The following is a 14,924-nucleotide window of genomic DNA, read 5'->3' as shown; positions in this document are numbered from 1 at the left end:
AATGGAGTGGAGGCTGAAAGTTCAGAGGCCCCCAAAGGACACAGGCCCTGAGAGGCAAGGGCAGCCAGCCTGGATGCATGAGCTTGTGAGGCCATGCTGCACCCTGCCACTCACTTGGTGTGGAAGGAGATGGCCAGGACTGCAGGGGGTCCACAGGGTCCCTGAGCTGAGAGGTCTGGTGAAGACAGCAGCTCCCCCAGAACCTTCTCTAGACGTGGCAGGTGGCAGGACTCCGCTCATGCTCCAGCCAGCCTGGAGAAGCTCAGGAATCCTGTCCCGGTCGGAGAGTGATAAGGCTAAGGCTCCCTGCATCTGGTTGGCTCCAGTACCACCGAATATCACAAATGCTAAAAGATCAGTTTCAAGGGATCTTGCTCTTTCCTATAACAAATCTTAAGATTGAGACAAAACCCTTCACTCGGACTGGTGAGAGGAGCAGTGCTGTATCTGCATCCCAGCTTGTTGGAGGCCTGTCTGCATACACAGCAGCAGGAATATATGCCAATGACCAGCCAAGTGCTTGTAACTACATTTCAGGTGCTCAAAAATAGAAAGACCTGGGGCCTCAGTGTTTAAAGGCTTGCTTGCAAAGCCTGCTGGTCTGGGCTCAATTCCCCAGTTCCCACATAAACCCAGATGCACAAAGTGATGCGTGCTTCTGTAGTTTGTCTATAGCAGCAAGAGTCTCTGGCAGACCCATATTCTCAGTAGAGACTCACTCTACCCTCAGCTGACCTGGGATTCACTATGATGTCTGAGACTCACCTCAAACTCCCTCTGAGTCCCAAGTACTAGGATTGAAGGTCTGTGCTACCATGCCCCTCTTATCAAAAAAAATTTTTTTAATACTTTATTGGGAGCTGGCTGTGGTGGTATACACTCCTATAATCCCAGGAGGCAGAGGTACAAGGATCGCTGTGAATTTGAGGCCACCCTGAGATTACAGAGTGAATTCCATCTCAGCCTGGGCTAGGGTGAGTCCCTACCTCAACCCCCCCACAAAAAAAAAAAAGGGCTGGAGGGATGTCTTAGCCCTTAAAGTGTTTGCCTGCAAAGCCCAAGGACCCAGGTTCAATTCACTAGGACCCACGTTAGCCAGATGCACAAGGGGCACACATGTCTGGAGTTATTTGCAGTGGCTGGAGGCCCTGGCACGTCTATTCTCTCACTCTTTCTCTGTCAAATAAATAAAATAAAAATAAACTATTAAAAATACTTTATTCAGCTGGAGGAATGGCTTAGCAATTAAAGCGTTTGCCCACAAAGCTGAAGGACCCAGGTTCAATTCGCCAGGACCCATGTTAGCCAGATGCACAATTGGGCACACACGTCTAGAGTTCGTTTACAGTGGCTGGAGGCCCTGGTGCGTCCATTCTCTCTCCCTCTTTCTCTGTCAAATAAATAAATAAATAAATAAATAAATAAATAAATAATAAAAAATATTTTAAAAAATAAATCACTGTTTGGATTTTTTTTGGGGGGGGGTTTCTATTTCACAAATTTCTGCTGTAATCTTTATTATTTCTACCTGTCTACTGATGTTTGGTTTGCCTTGTTCTTTTCCCAAGGCCTTAAGGTAAAGCATTAAGTTGTTTACTTGTGACCATTCTAATTTTTTTGTTTTGTTTTGTTTTAAATATATTTTATTTATTTGAGAGATTGAGAAGTTGAGAGAGAGAGAGAGAATGAGTGCACTAGGGCCTCCAGCCACTGCAAACCAACTCCAGATGTATGCGCCACCTTGTGCAGCTGGCTTACATAGGACCTGGGGGATGGAACCAGGGTCCTTTTGCTTTGCAGGAAAATACCTTAACTGCTAAGCCATCTTCTCCAGCCCTTGTTTTGTTTTTTTGGAGGAAGGATCTCACTCTAGTCCAGGCTGACCTGGAATTCACTCTGTATTCTCAGGGTGGCTTCGAACTCACAGCAATCTTCCGACCTGTGCCTTCTGAATGCTGGGATTAAAGGCATGTGCCACCACACCTGGCTTCTAATTTCTTAATGTAGGCACTTAAAGCTATAAATTTCCCTCTTAAAACTTCATTGTGTCCCAAAGGTTTTGGCATGTTGTGTTCTCATCATTATTTGAATCTATGAATTTTTTGATTTCCTCATTGACTCATTCATCATTTAGTAGTGTATTATTTAGTTTCCATGATTTTGTGTATGCTTTTCTTGCTATTGATTTGTATTTTGATCCCATTGTGATCAGATAAAGTGCAAGGAATTATTTTAATTTGCCTGTATTTGTTAAGATTTGCTTTGTGGCATAATATATGGTCTATTTTGGAGAATGTTCCATGTGCTGCTGAAAAGAATATGTATTCTGTAGCATTTGGTTGAAATGTTCTGTAGATATCTGTTAGGTCCATTTATTCCATGACCTCATGTGATCCAGATGACTCTGTTTATTTTTTGCCAGGATGACCTGTTAATTGATGAGAGTGGGGTGTTAAAGTCACCCACTACCATTGTGTTTGTTGCTATCTGTGACCTTAGTTCTAACAGTGTTTGATGAAATTGGGAACCCTCACGTTAGGTGCATATATGTTTAGGATTGTAATGTCCTCCTATTGGAGTGTGCCTTTAATCAATATAAAATGACCTTCCTTATCTTTCCTAACTAATGTTGGTCTGAAGTCTACCCTGTCTGATATTAGGATAGCAACCCCTGCTTGATTTCTAGGCCCATTTGCTTGAAACACTGTTTCCCAACCTTCCACCCTAAGATAGTGTCCATCCTTTGTAGAAAGGTGAGTTTCTTGGAGGCAAAAAAATTGAAGGATCTTGCTTTTTTAAAAAAAAAATTTTATTTTTATTTATTTATTTGAGAGACAGAGAGATACAGAAATAGGGAGGTAGGAAGAGAGAAAGAGAGAGAATGGACACACCATGGCCTCCATCCACTGCAAACGAACTCCAGATGCATGTGCCCCCCTTGTACATCTAGCTTACGTGGGTCCTGGGGAATCGAACCAGGGTCCTTTGGCTTTACAGGCAAGTGCCTTAACCACTGAGCCATCTCTTCAGCCTGGATCCTGCTTTTCATCCCTGTGTGGAAACCTTTGTCTTTTGGTTGGGGCATTGAGGCCATTGATATTGAGTTATTATTGAATGATGTGTATTTATTTTTGCCATTTTGCTTGTTTTGTAGTTCTGGTTTTACCTTTGCTCTTTTATATTAACTAGTATGTGAGTATGGTTTGTTTTTGTCAAGGTTCCTTATGTGTGTGCTTTTTTTCCCCTTCAGCATGGAAGATTGTTTCAAGTATTTTCTGTAGAGCTGGTTTGGTCTTCTTATATTCCTTTAGCCTGCTTTTTTTGTGGAATGTCCTTATTTTTCCATCTACTTGAATGGATAACTGCAGGATAAAGTAATTTTGGTTGACAGTTATCTTTCTGGAAGATTTTGGTCTCTTTTGCTTCCCTGCTGTAGTTGATAATAACTTATACCCATCCACTTTTTAGGAGAAGAGTGTATTTTGCTGTGTTTCTGTTTATTTCCCTCCCTAGGCTGCTTGATGAGGGTAGTGTGCCGCCAGCTTACCCAGAATCATTTGTTTTCTTTCTTTCTTTTTTTTAAGGTAGGGTCTCACTCTAGTCCAGGCTGACCTGGAACTCACTATGTAGTCTCAGGGTGGCCTCGAACTCATGGTGATCCTCCTTCCTCTGCCTCCCGAGTGCTGGGATTAAAGGAGTGCATCACCACGCCCGGCTCATTTGTTTTCTTGATGATAGCCATTCTCACAGGAGTGAGATGGAATCTCAAAGTAGTTTTAATTTGCATTTCTCTGATGGCTAAAGATATAGAACATTTTTTAGATGTTTATAGGCCATCTATCTTTCTTTGAGAACTCTCTATTTAGTTCCATAACCCATTTTTTTGTTTATTTTTATTTATTTATTTGAGAGCAACAGACAGAGAGAGAAAGAGACAGATATAGAGAGAGAATGGCCATGCCAGGGCCTCCAGCCACTGCAAACTCCAGATTTGTGCGCCCCTTTTGCATCTGGTTAACGTGGGTCCTTCCTGGGGAATTGAATGGAGGTCCTTTGACTTTGCAGGCAACCGCCTTAACCACTAAGCCATCTCTCCAGCCCCATTAGGAATAAGGTTCTATTTCCATCCTTCTACATGTAGATATCCAGTGTCCCAGCACCATTTGATGAAGAGGCTGTCTTTTCTCCAGTGAGGTTTTTTTTTTTTTGTTTTTTGTTTTTGTTTTTTGTTTTTTTGGCATTTTTGCCAAAGATCTGGTGGCTGTAGCTGCCTGAATTTATATCTGGGTCCTCTGTTCTGTTCCGTTGATCTATGTGGTGCCAGTACCGTGCTGTTGTTGTGGCTATGGTTCTGTAATACAGGCTAAGATCAGGTGTGATGACACCAGCCCAACTTTTGTTGCTCAAAATTATTTTGGATATTTGAAATTTTTTTGTGCTTCCAAATTTTAGGATTATTTTTTCTATTTCTGTGAAGAATGCCATTGGAATTTTGATGGGAATTGCATTAAATGTGTAGATTTCTTTTGGCAAGATTGACATTCAAAAAATATATTCTATTTATTTATTTGAGAGAGAGAATGGGCACACCAGGGTCTCCAGCTACTGCAGAGGAATTTCAGATGCATGCACCCCCTTGCGCATCTGGCTTACATGGGTCCTGGGAAATCAAACCAGGATCCTTTGGCTTTGCAAGCAAGGGCCTTAACCCCCAAGCCACCTTTCCAGCTTGAGATTGACATTTTCATAATGTTGATTCTTCCAACCCAAGAACATGGGATGTTGTTGCAGTCAGATTTGCGTTGCTGGCAGAAATTACCTGACCAAGAGCAGCTTTGGGGGTGGGGGGAGAGGATTTATTTTGGCTTACAGACTCAAGGGGATGCTTTACAATCTCAGGGAAAATGACGACATGAGCAGAGGGTGGACATCACCCCCTCACCAACATCAGGTGGACAATAGCAATAGGAGAGTGTGCTGGTCACTGGGAAGAGAACACTGGCTATAATACCCATAAGGCCGCCCCCAACAGTACACTGCCTCCAGGAGGCATTGATTTACAATTGCTATCAGCTGGGGGAGACTAGCATTCAGAATTACCTAAGTTTATGAGGGACACCTGAATCAAACCACCACATTCTGCCCCTGGCCCCCATAAACTGATAACCATACATGATATAAAATGCAATACACTCATCCAACTTTAAAAGTCCCCATATTTTTTTATCAATCCTAATGATATTCAAACATCCCCATAACCCAGTCTTCTAACTGAGCCATAATGCCAAAAAAATCCCCCCAAAACCCATAATGACACAGAATAAACATTCACACTGTAAAAGATGGCACTGGGCATAGCAAAGAAATATTCAACCAATGAAAGATTTAAACAGGGCAAACATCAAACTCTGTAGTTCCAAGTTCAACAACTCTAGTCAGTGGCAAGTCTCCAAGTCCAATAATTGTAACCAGCAACAATTCTCTGGAGTTCCAGTTTCACCTCTCCAGCTAGGCTATTCACAGTCCTGGAAAACTTCATCCATGGCTGGCAGCTTTCCTTAGCAGCCATCTCATGGTTCCAGCATCTCCACTGGGTCTCCATTGAAACTCATGGTCCATCCTCATGGCTCCGTTGGTTCTCCATGCAGGCATCCAGCAAACCTGCTTCACATTGTCCATGGCAGTTTGTCTGTTTGGCATTCTATATGCTTCCTATCCACTGGCATCACTTTGCTTATTTGGGGGAAGTTTGCTTCTATGATTTTGTTAAAAATACCTGAAAGTCTTCTCCTTATACTATGCCCTGAGTTCTTTTTTTTTTTTTTTTTTTTTTTTTTTTTTTTTTTTTTTTGAGAGAGAGAGAGAGAGAAGGAGGGAGGGAGAGAGAGACGATTGGCCTGCCAAGGCCAGAGCCACTGCACTCGAACTCCAGATGCTTGTGCCACCTAGTGTGCATATGCTACCTTGCACTTGCCTCACCTTTGTGCATTTGGCTAAAGTGGGATCTGGAGTGTCAAACATGGATCCTTAGGCTTCACAGGCAAGCGCCTTAACTGTTAAGCCATTTCTCCAGCTCCTCTGAATGTTTTTTGAGGTAGGGTCTCACTCTAGCCCAGACTGACCTGGAATTCATTATGGAGTCTCAGAGCGGCCTTGAACTCAAGGCGATCCTTCCACTTTTTTTCTCCCAAGTGCTGGGATTAAATGTGTGTGCCAGCATGCCTAGATTTCATTTATAGTATTTCTGATTGTTTTTTTTTTATTATTTTTATTTCCTTACTCATATCTTGTATTGACCTCCTTATTTCACTAGGTTTCTTGTGTTCATTGGGAGTTTGTTTTCTTCTCTTTTTTTTTTTTGGCTTTTTAAGGTAGGGTTTCACTCTAGCCCAGGCTGACCTGGAATTCACTCTTTATTCTCATGGTGGCCTCGAACTCACAGCAATCCTCCTACCTCTGCCTCCCAAGTGCAGGGATTCAAGATGTGCGCCACCACGCCCGGCTGTTTTCTTCTTATATTCCTTTGTATTCTTTGATTTCTTTGGTCATAGATATAATCATTTTTTTTTTATTTTTTTATTTTTTTATTTTTTTTAATTTATTTATTTGAGAGTGACAGACACAGAGAGAAAGTCAAATAGAGGGAGAGAGAGAGAATGGGCGCGCCAGGGCTTCCAGCCTCTGCAAACGAACTCCAGACGCGTGCGCCCCCTTGTGCAACTGGCTAACGTGGGACCTGGGGAACTGAGCCTCGAACCGGGGTCCTTAGGCTTCACAGGCAAGCGCTTAACCGCTAAGCCATCTCTCCAGCCCAGATATAATCATTTTTAAAAGATCTTTGTCAGGCATTTCATCTAAAACAGTCCCACTGGAGGTCATTTCTGATGGATTTATAATTTTTACTGGGATTGTATTGTCTTAATTTTTTTGTGTTTCTTGTATTATAATATAGAGATTTTTGCATCTTGAGTTAATTTGATCCTCGGGTTTTCTAATTATCTGCAGTGTTCTTAGTCATGTAAATCTGACTTTATATATCTTTAGGTAGGAGTTTAAGGTACCAGGTGTAGCTCTTATACTCCAGAGAAATAGCAAAAATGACCCTATCTGCTATTCAAGTATTCTAGTAGACTAGTTGGAGCAATTTACTGGCAAATTCTAAAATTCAGCTGAGCAATATACACATTCAATCAAAACCAGCACAGAGTATTTATGCAGCAATGGAGATTAAAACAAACAGATGATCTAATAAAGCCAAAGTCCCCAAGGGTGCGTGCTGCCCCACACCCTTAATCCTGTCAACTGGGAAGTTGAGAGTTCTGGTCTGAAATGGGTTCCAGGTCAGCCTGGGTTAGAGTCAGATCCTGCCCCTAATAATGACAGAAGAAAAAGACAAAGGCCCTAAAAATTAGGAAACATCAAAGGCAACAATATTCAACTCCAAAATACAGCTTATTTGAGAATGGTAACACCAACCATATATATGTGATTCACAACCTTCTCTGACATGGAAAGAGAGATCAGCAATTCCAGTCCAGGCCTATGCACCTGCCTTTGTGTAAGCAGGCTCTGTTACCTTTTGGGATGGCTTCCAACCTCACCAATGCTGAGTGCCTACTCCATCCCGCTCTATTTCCCCGTGGATCTAGTGTTCTGATTGGCTGTGCCGGATGCTGTGTGGGGATGGGGAGGGGTGTGAATGACTTCTCAGGGTTAGGGTTTGTGGTACTGGCAATTGGGGGATGGGAGGCTGTGCAAGATGCCTGGAGTCATACCAGAACTGCTCAGCTGGTCCCATTTGCACTCTCCTTCAGCATGTGCTCAGCTGCTCCCTGCTGTCTTCTTCAGGTTTCTTGACTTTGAGAGTAAGCCAATGTGAGTGGGAAGTCCCTCCACCTGGTTTCTGCTCCTGCAGCTCTGAGCCACCTGGGCAATCAGGTGCAGATGCATACTGGGGGTGCTGGCGCCTTGGCAGGATTCTGGCCGGTTTCCTCTTTTCTAACTATCTGAGTTTCTCCTCTGCTGTGGTTGATAATAACTTACACACATTCACATTTTGGTAGAAGAGTGCATTTTGCTATTTCTCTGCTTATTTTCCACCCTAGGTTGCTTTGGCATGACTACTATGCTGCCTTCTTATGCAGGACTCCTTGTTTTTTGTTGTTTTTTTTTTTTGACATAGGGTCTCACTAACCCATGCTGATCTGGATCTAGGTTGGTCTTGAACTCACAGCGGTACTCCTACTTCTGCCTCCTGTGTATTGGGATTAAATGTGTGTACTACCACTCCTGGCCAGTAAAATTATTGTTCAAAAATAAATAAAAGGTGGGCATGGTGGAACTTGGGGGGCAGGGGTAGGAGGATCACCATGAATTCAAGACCAACCTGAGACTCCATAGTGAATTCCAGGTCAGCCTGAGTTCAAGCAATACCCTACCTTGAACAAACAAATATGTGTGTGTGTGTGTGTGTGTGTGTGTGTGTGTGTGTTTATGGGTTGGAGAGATGGTTTATTAGTTAGGGCGCTTGCCTGTGAAGCCTAACAATCCATGTTCAACTCTTCAGGTCTTACGTAAGCCACATGCACAAGGTGACTCAAGTGTGCAAGGTTGCACATGCCCACAAGATGGTGCACACATCTAGAGTTCAACTTCAGTGGCTGGAGGCCCTGGCATGCCAATTCTCTCTCTGTGTCTCATAAATAAATAAATAGCCAGGCATGATGGTTCATGCCTTTAATCCCAGTACTTGGGAGGCAGAGGTAGGAGGATTGCTGTGAGTTCAAGGTCACCCTGAGACTACATAGCGAATTCCAGGTCAGTTTGAGCTAGTGAAACCCTACCTCGAAAAATCAAGGGAAAATAAATAAATAAAAGGGCTGGAGAGATGGCTTAGCAGTTAAGGCATTTGCTGGCAAAGTCAAAGGACTCGGGTTCAATTTCCCAGTATCCATGTAAAGCCAGATTCCCAAGGTGGTGCATGTGTCTAGAGTTCATTCGCAATGGCTAGAGGCCCCAGCATGCCCATTCTCTCTATCTCAAGTAAATAAACAAATAAATAAAAATTTTAAAAAATACATAAATATGGGCTAGAGAGATGGCTCAGCAGTTAAGATGCTTGCCTGTGAAGTGAAAGGACTGAGGCTTGATTCCCCAAAACTCATATAAGCCAGATGCACAAGGTGGCATATGCATCTGGAGTTGGTTTGCAATGGCTGGAGGCCCTGATGTGTCCATCTCTCTTTTTGTCTCTCAACTTGCCTCTTTATCTCTTTATTTATCTCTCTCTTGTAGTGACAAGAGGCCCTGGCATCAAATGAACTCCGCATGTATGCACCACTTTGTGCATCTGCATTTATGTGGTACTGGGGAGTTGAACCCAGGCTGTCAGGCTTTGTAAGCAAGTGCCGTCTCCCCAGCCACTGGTTTTATTTTATTTATTTTTAAATTAACTAATTTTTGTTTTTAAAAGTTATTTATTTTTTATGGAGAACTTCTATAATTGCAAGCAATATCCCATGGTAATCCCCCCTCACTCTCCCCTTTGAAATTCCACTCTCATCAAATCCCCTCCCCCTCTAATGAGTCTCTCCATTTTTAATATTTTTAAATTTTTATTTATTTATTTGAGAGTGACAGACAAACAGAGAGAAAAAGAGGCAGAGAGAGAGAGAGAATGGGCTCATCAGGGCCTCCAGCCACTGCAAACGAACTCCAGATGCATGTGCCACCTTATGTATCTGGCTTATGTGGGTACTGGGGAATTGAGCCCTGAATTGAGGTCCTTAGGTTTTACAGGCAAGTGTTTAATGGCTAAGACATCTCTCCAGTTCCCTCTCTTTTATTTTATTTTAATTAATTAATTTTTATTAATAACTTCAATGATTGTAAACAATATCCCATGGTAATTCCCTCCCTCCCCCAACTTCCCCCTTTGAAACTCCACTCTCCTTCATACCCCTTTCTGCTCTCAATCTCAATTTTGATGTCATCATCTTTTCCTCCTATTATGATGGTCTTGTGTAGGTAGTGTCAGGCACTGTGAGGTCATGGATATCCAGGCCATTTTGTGTCTGGAGGAGCACATTGTACAGAGTCCTACACTTCCTTTGGCTCTTACATTCTTTCTACCACATCTTCCACAATGGACCCTGAGCCTTGGAAGGTGTGATAGAGATATTTCAATGCTGAGCACTCCTCTGTCACTTCTTCTCAGCACCATGGTGCCTTCTGAGTTATCCTAAGGTCACTGCCATCTGAAAAGAAAAGGTTCTCTAATCAAAAGTGGAAATAGCATTAATATATGGGTATGAACATCAAGAGAAGTGCTTACTGGGCAGTTTGATGAGCTAATATATACATATAGCCAGACACCAGCAGACATTACACCCCTAGGGCTCATGATTACCTTGTTGTAGGTTGTCAGTATCAAAGATGTATTTCCTCCCATGGAGCAGGCTTCAAGTCTAATTAGAGAGCAGTTGATTTCCCCCATAACAGACATGCCACTATTGCACCCATTGGCTCATTTGACTTGGCTGGCCAAATTTAAGGCTTGCAGTGTCCACTGTTGAGTATCTCCACTGGTAATTTTTCTCTCCTATTGAACTGCATGCAGCATGGCTTTTTCTGGCTTTCTGTCAGCTAGTCTACCAGGAAGAAGTTTTCAGCTCAGCTCCAGCAGGATTTCTCAGTAGCCTTGCAGCCCAAGTATGTGGAGTCTTCAGCAATAGGGTATTACCATCTATTCCTAGTGGGAAACCAAGGGCCTTGGCAATGGCCTGTAATGTTTAGGGGGCATCAGGGACCTACCTGGCCAATAATTCATAGGAAGGCATCCCATCTCTGGCACTGAAAATTTTCTAGTAACAATTTATGGCTGTTTATGAGTGTTCCATTGTCCAAAAACGTAGGTTTCCATATGATTTATTTATATTAGATTTTGATTAGCCCTCCCCCCACCTTTCCTTTACTCAATCTCTTTCCCTGACCTCACTTAGGCCTTTTCACCCCCATTAATCTGTTCTTCTACTTACACATATACAATACCATCCTATTAAGTCCTCCTCGCCCTCCCTTTCTATTCCCTTTATATCTCCTTTCTAGTTTACTGTATCCCTACTCACATAGAAGTCCAATAAAGCTAGGATCCACAAATGAGTGAAAACATGTGATGTTTGGCTTTCTGGGCCTGGGTTACCTCACTTAGTATAATCCTTTCCAGAACCATCCATTTTCCTGCAAATTTCATAACTTCAATTTTCTTTACTGCTGAGTAGAACTCCATTGTGTAAGTGTGCCACATCTTCATTATCCACTCAGCAGCTGAGGGACATCTAAGCTGGTTCCATTTCCCAGCTATTGTGAATAGAGCAGCAATAGAGTTAGGGCTTTCCGAGGTAGGGTTTACTTTAGTCCAGGCTGACCTGGAATTCACTATGAAGTCTCAGGGTGGCTGAACTCACTGCAATCCTCCTACCTCTGTATCCCAAGTGCTGGGATTAAAGGCGTGCACCACCACACCTGGGTTTGGTTTTATTTTAGACAGAAGTAAATTTTTTTTGTTTATTTTATTTATTTATTTGAGAGCAACAGATAGAGAAAGAAAGAGGCAGAGAGAGAGAGAGAGAGAGAGAGAATGGGCATGCCAGGGCTTCCAGCCACTGCAAACAAACTCCAGATGCATGCGCCCCTTGTGCATCTGGCTAACATGGGTCCCGGGGAATCAAGCCTCTAACTGGGGTCCTTAGGCTTCACAGGCAAGCACTTAGCCACTAAGCCATCTCTCCAGCCCAGAAGTAAAATTTTTTAATGATTTTTTTTGCATCTCCTACCAATGTAATGTGCCTGAATTATAAATTCTTCAGGCCTTATGATTTAAGTTTTGAGAACCTAATATCTAAATGTATAGGTTATTTTAATTATTTCTCAAAATATTTTACTTTTATTAATTTACTTGAGAAATAAAGAGGCAGATGACTAGAGAGAGAGAGAGAGAGAGAGAGAGAGAGAGAGAGAGAGAGAATGGATGTGTCAGGCCTCCAGCCAGTGCAAATGAACTCCAGATGTGTGCCACCTTGTGCATCTGGTTTACGTGGGTCCTGGGGAATCTAACCTAGGTCCTTTGACTTTGCAGGCAAGTGCCTTACCAAGTAAGCAATCTCTCCAGCCTGACAGAAGTAAATATTTAAACAAGATCTTTTGGGGGCACATGTATTGTCCTCTAAACAAATATCAAAACAGAATTATTTTTTTCTGCTGTAGCCCAGGCTGGCCTCAAACTCACTATGTAGCCCATGCTGGCTTCACACTCAGTATGTAGTAGCCCAGGCTGGCCTCAAACTCACAACGGTCCTCCTGCATCAGCCTCCCAAGTACTAGGATGATGGCCATACATTACATGCCTAGAAAAATAGAATTTGTATTGGAAAACTTCTTTTTTGTTGTTGTTTTTTCAAGGTAGGGTTTCACAGTAGCTCAAGCTGACTTAGAATTCACAGGGTGACCTTGAACTCATGATCCTCCTACTTCTGTCTCCCAAATGCTGGGCCAGGCGTGGTGGCGCACACCTTTAATCCTAGCACTCAAGAGGCAGAGGTAGGTGGATCGCCTTGAGTTCAAGGCCACCCTGAGACTACATAGTGAATTCCAGGTCAGCTTTGACTAGAGCGAGACCCTACCTAAAAAAACAAACAAACAAACAAAAAAACAAAAATCTCAAACCCCAAATGCTGGGATTAAAGGTGGGCACCACCATGTTCAATTGGAAAACTCTTTTTGTTGTTGTTGTTTAAATATTTTATTTATTTATTTATGAGACAGAAGCAGATAAAGAGAGAGAGATAATGGGTATGCCAGGGCCTCCAGCCACTGTGAACAAACTCAAGATGCATGTGCCACCCTGTGCATCTGGCTTCACATGGGTACTGTGGAATGGAATCCAGGTCCTTTGGCTTTGTAGGCAAGTGCCCTAACTGCTAAGCCATCTCTCCAGCCCTGGAAAACATTTTGAGGCCTTTACTGTCTCACATTGAGCACCCTTCTTTCTCAACATAAGCTCTGCTAGACCATGTTTAATCACATGCAGTCTAAGGTTGACACCTTCCACTGACAGCAGCAAAAACTGAGAAACAGTTTGAAACCGTGTGTTGCAGTCAGATTCGCATGGCTGGTAGAAACCACCTTACCAAAAACTGCTTGTGGGAAAAGAGGTTTATTTTGGCTTACAGGCTCAAGGGGAAGCTCCACGATGGCAGCGGGAAATGATGGCATAAGAAGAGGGTGGACATCACCCCCTGGCCAACATAAGGCGGACCATAGCAACAGGAGAGTATGCCAAACACTGGCAAGGGGAAACTGGCTATAACACCCATAAGCCCGCCCTCAACAATTCACTCCATCCAGGAGACGTTAATTCCCAAATCTCTATCAGCTGGGAACCTACCATTCAGAACACCTAAGTTTATGGGAGACACCTGAATCAAACCACCACATCGTGTTTACAAGGTGGCAGTCTAGAAGCATGACAAGTCCTCAACCGGGACAAAGTGGAGGAGGAGAAGCCCTGTCAGCTAGGGGCAGTGCCCCCAGCAACTGTCAAGTCTTGTGAACTTGGAATCTGGCATCACAGTCTCAGAGTTGAAAAAAGAAATGACAAAACCCAGGCCCCACCTAGAGTGGGAGAGCTACAGAGGTTCCTCTCTCCACCTAGCCAGAGTAGAGCTCAAAGTTCTGTCTGCCAGAAACAGCCTCAGTGCTCAGGGGCATCCTGACATCTTTAGCACTGAGTGAACGGTGTGAGGAATATCCCCCACACACACACTTTTTTGAGGTAGGGTCTCACTCTAGCCCAGGCTAACCTGGCATTCTGTAGTCCCAGGCTGGCCTCAAACTCACAGTGATCCTACCACCTCTGCCTCTCCAGTGCTGAGATTAATAATGTGTACCATCATGCTGGGTTCCTTTTATTAAGACAGGGTCTTATGTATTTCAGGCTGGCCTCAAACTTGCTATGTGGCCAAGGATGATCTTGAACTTCTGATCCTCCTGCCTTTACCTCCTGAGTGCTAGGATTACCAGCATAGACCACCATGCCTACTTTACATCCTGCGAGAAGAAACCCAGGTCCTCATGCACACCAGGAAGATGCTCTTCCAACAACCCAGGAATACTCTGAACTGTCACTCAAGCCAGCCCTCACATGGGTTGCAGGGCCTGGGGCCTGAGAAGTTAGTGATTCTGAGCCCCAAGCATGAGGCCACAGCAAATACCTGTTATTTCAGGATCTGTGTTGCAGGCTGTCAAGAATGCCCGCAGGGGCTGGTAAGATGGCTCAGCAGTTAAAGGTGCTTGATTACAGAGCCTGCTAGTAGAGGTTTAGTCCCCAGTCTGTCCATGTAAGCTAGATGCACAAAACGGGGCCACATAGTGGCACATGCATCTACAGTTCCTTTGCAGTGGTTAGAGACCCTGGTGTCCCAATTCTTCCCCCCCCCAAAATAATAAATAAATAAATAAATATTATTTTTTAAAGTGGTGCTAGGCATGGTGGCCCATGCTTTTAATCCCAGCACTCAGGAGGCAGAGGTAGGAGCATCACCATGAGTTTGAGGCCAACCCTTGACTATATAGTGAATTCCAGGTCAGCCTGAGCTAGTGTGAGACCCTACCTCAAAAAAAAAATTAAAAAAAAATAAGTGGTATAGCTGGTTGTGGTGGCACAACCAGTAGAATATTGCTGAAGAGGTGGAGGCAGGAGGATCAGGAGTTTGAGGCTGGTCTGGGCTACACATTTAAAACAAGAAAAAATTAATTTTATTTATTTTTATTAATTTATTAGAGACAGAGAGGGAGAAAGAGAATGGGTACTCCAGGGCCTCCAGCCACTGCAATAGAACTCCAGACACATGCATCACCTTGTGCAT

This window comes from Jaculus jaculus, chromosome 9 (assembly GCF_020740685.1).
Source record: "Jaculus jaculus isolate mJacJac1 chromosome 9, mJacJac1.mat.Y.cur, whole genome shotgun sequence".
Lineage (NCBI taxonomy): Eukaryota > Metazoa > Chordata > Mammalia > Rodentia > Dipodidae > Jaculus > Jaculus jaculus.
The sequence above is the reverse complement of the archived record's forward strand: the minus strand, read 5'-3'. Positions refer to the sequence as shown.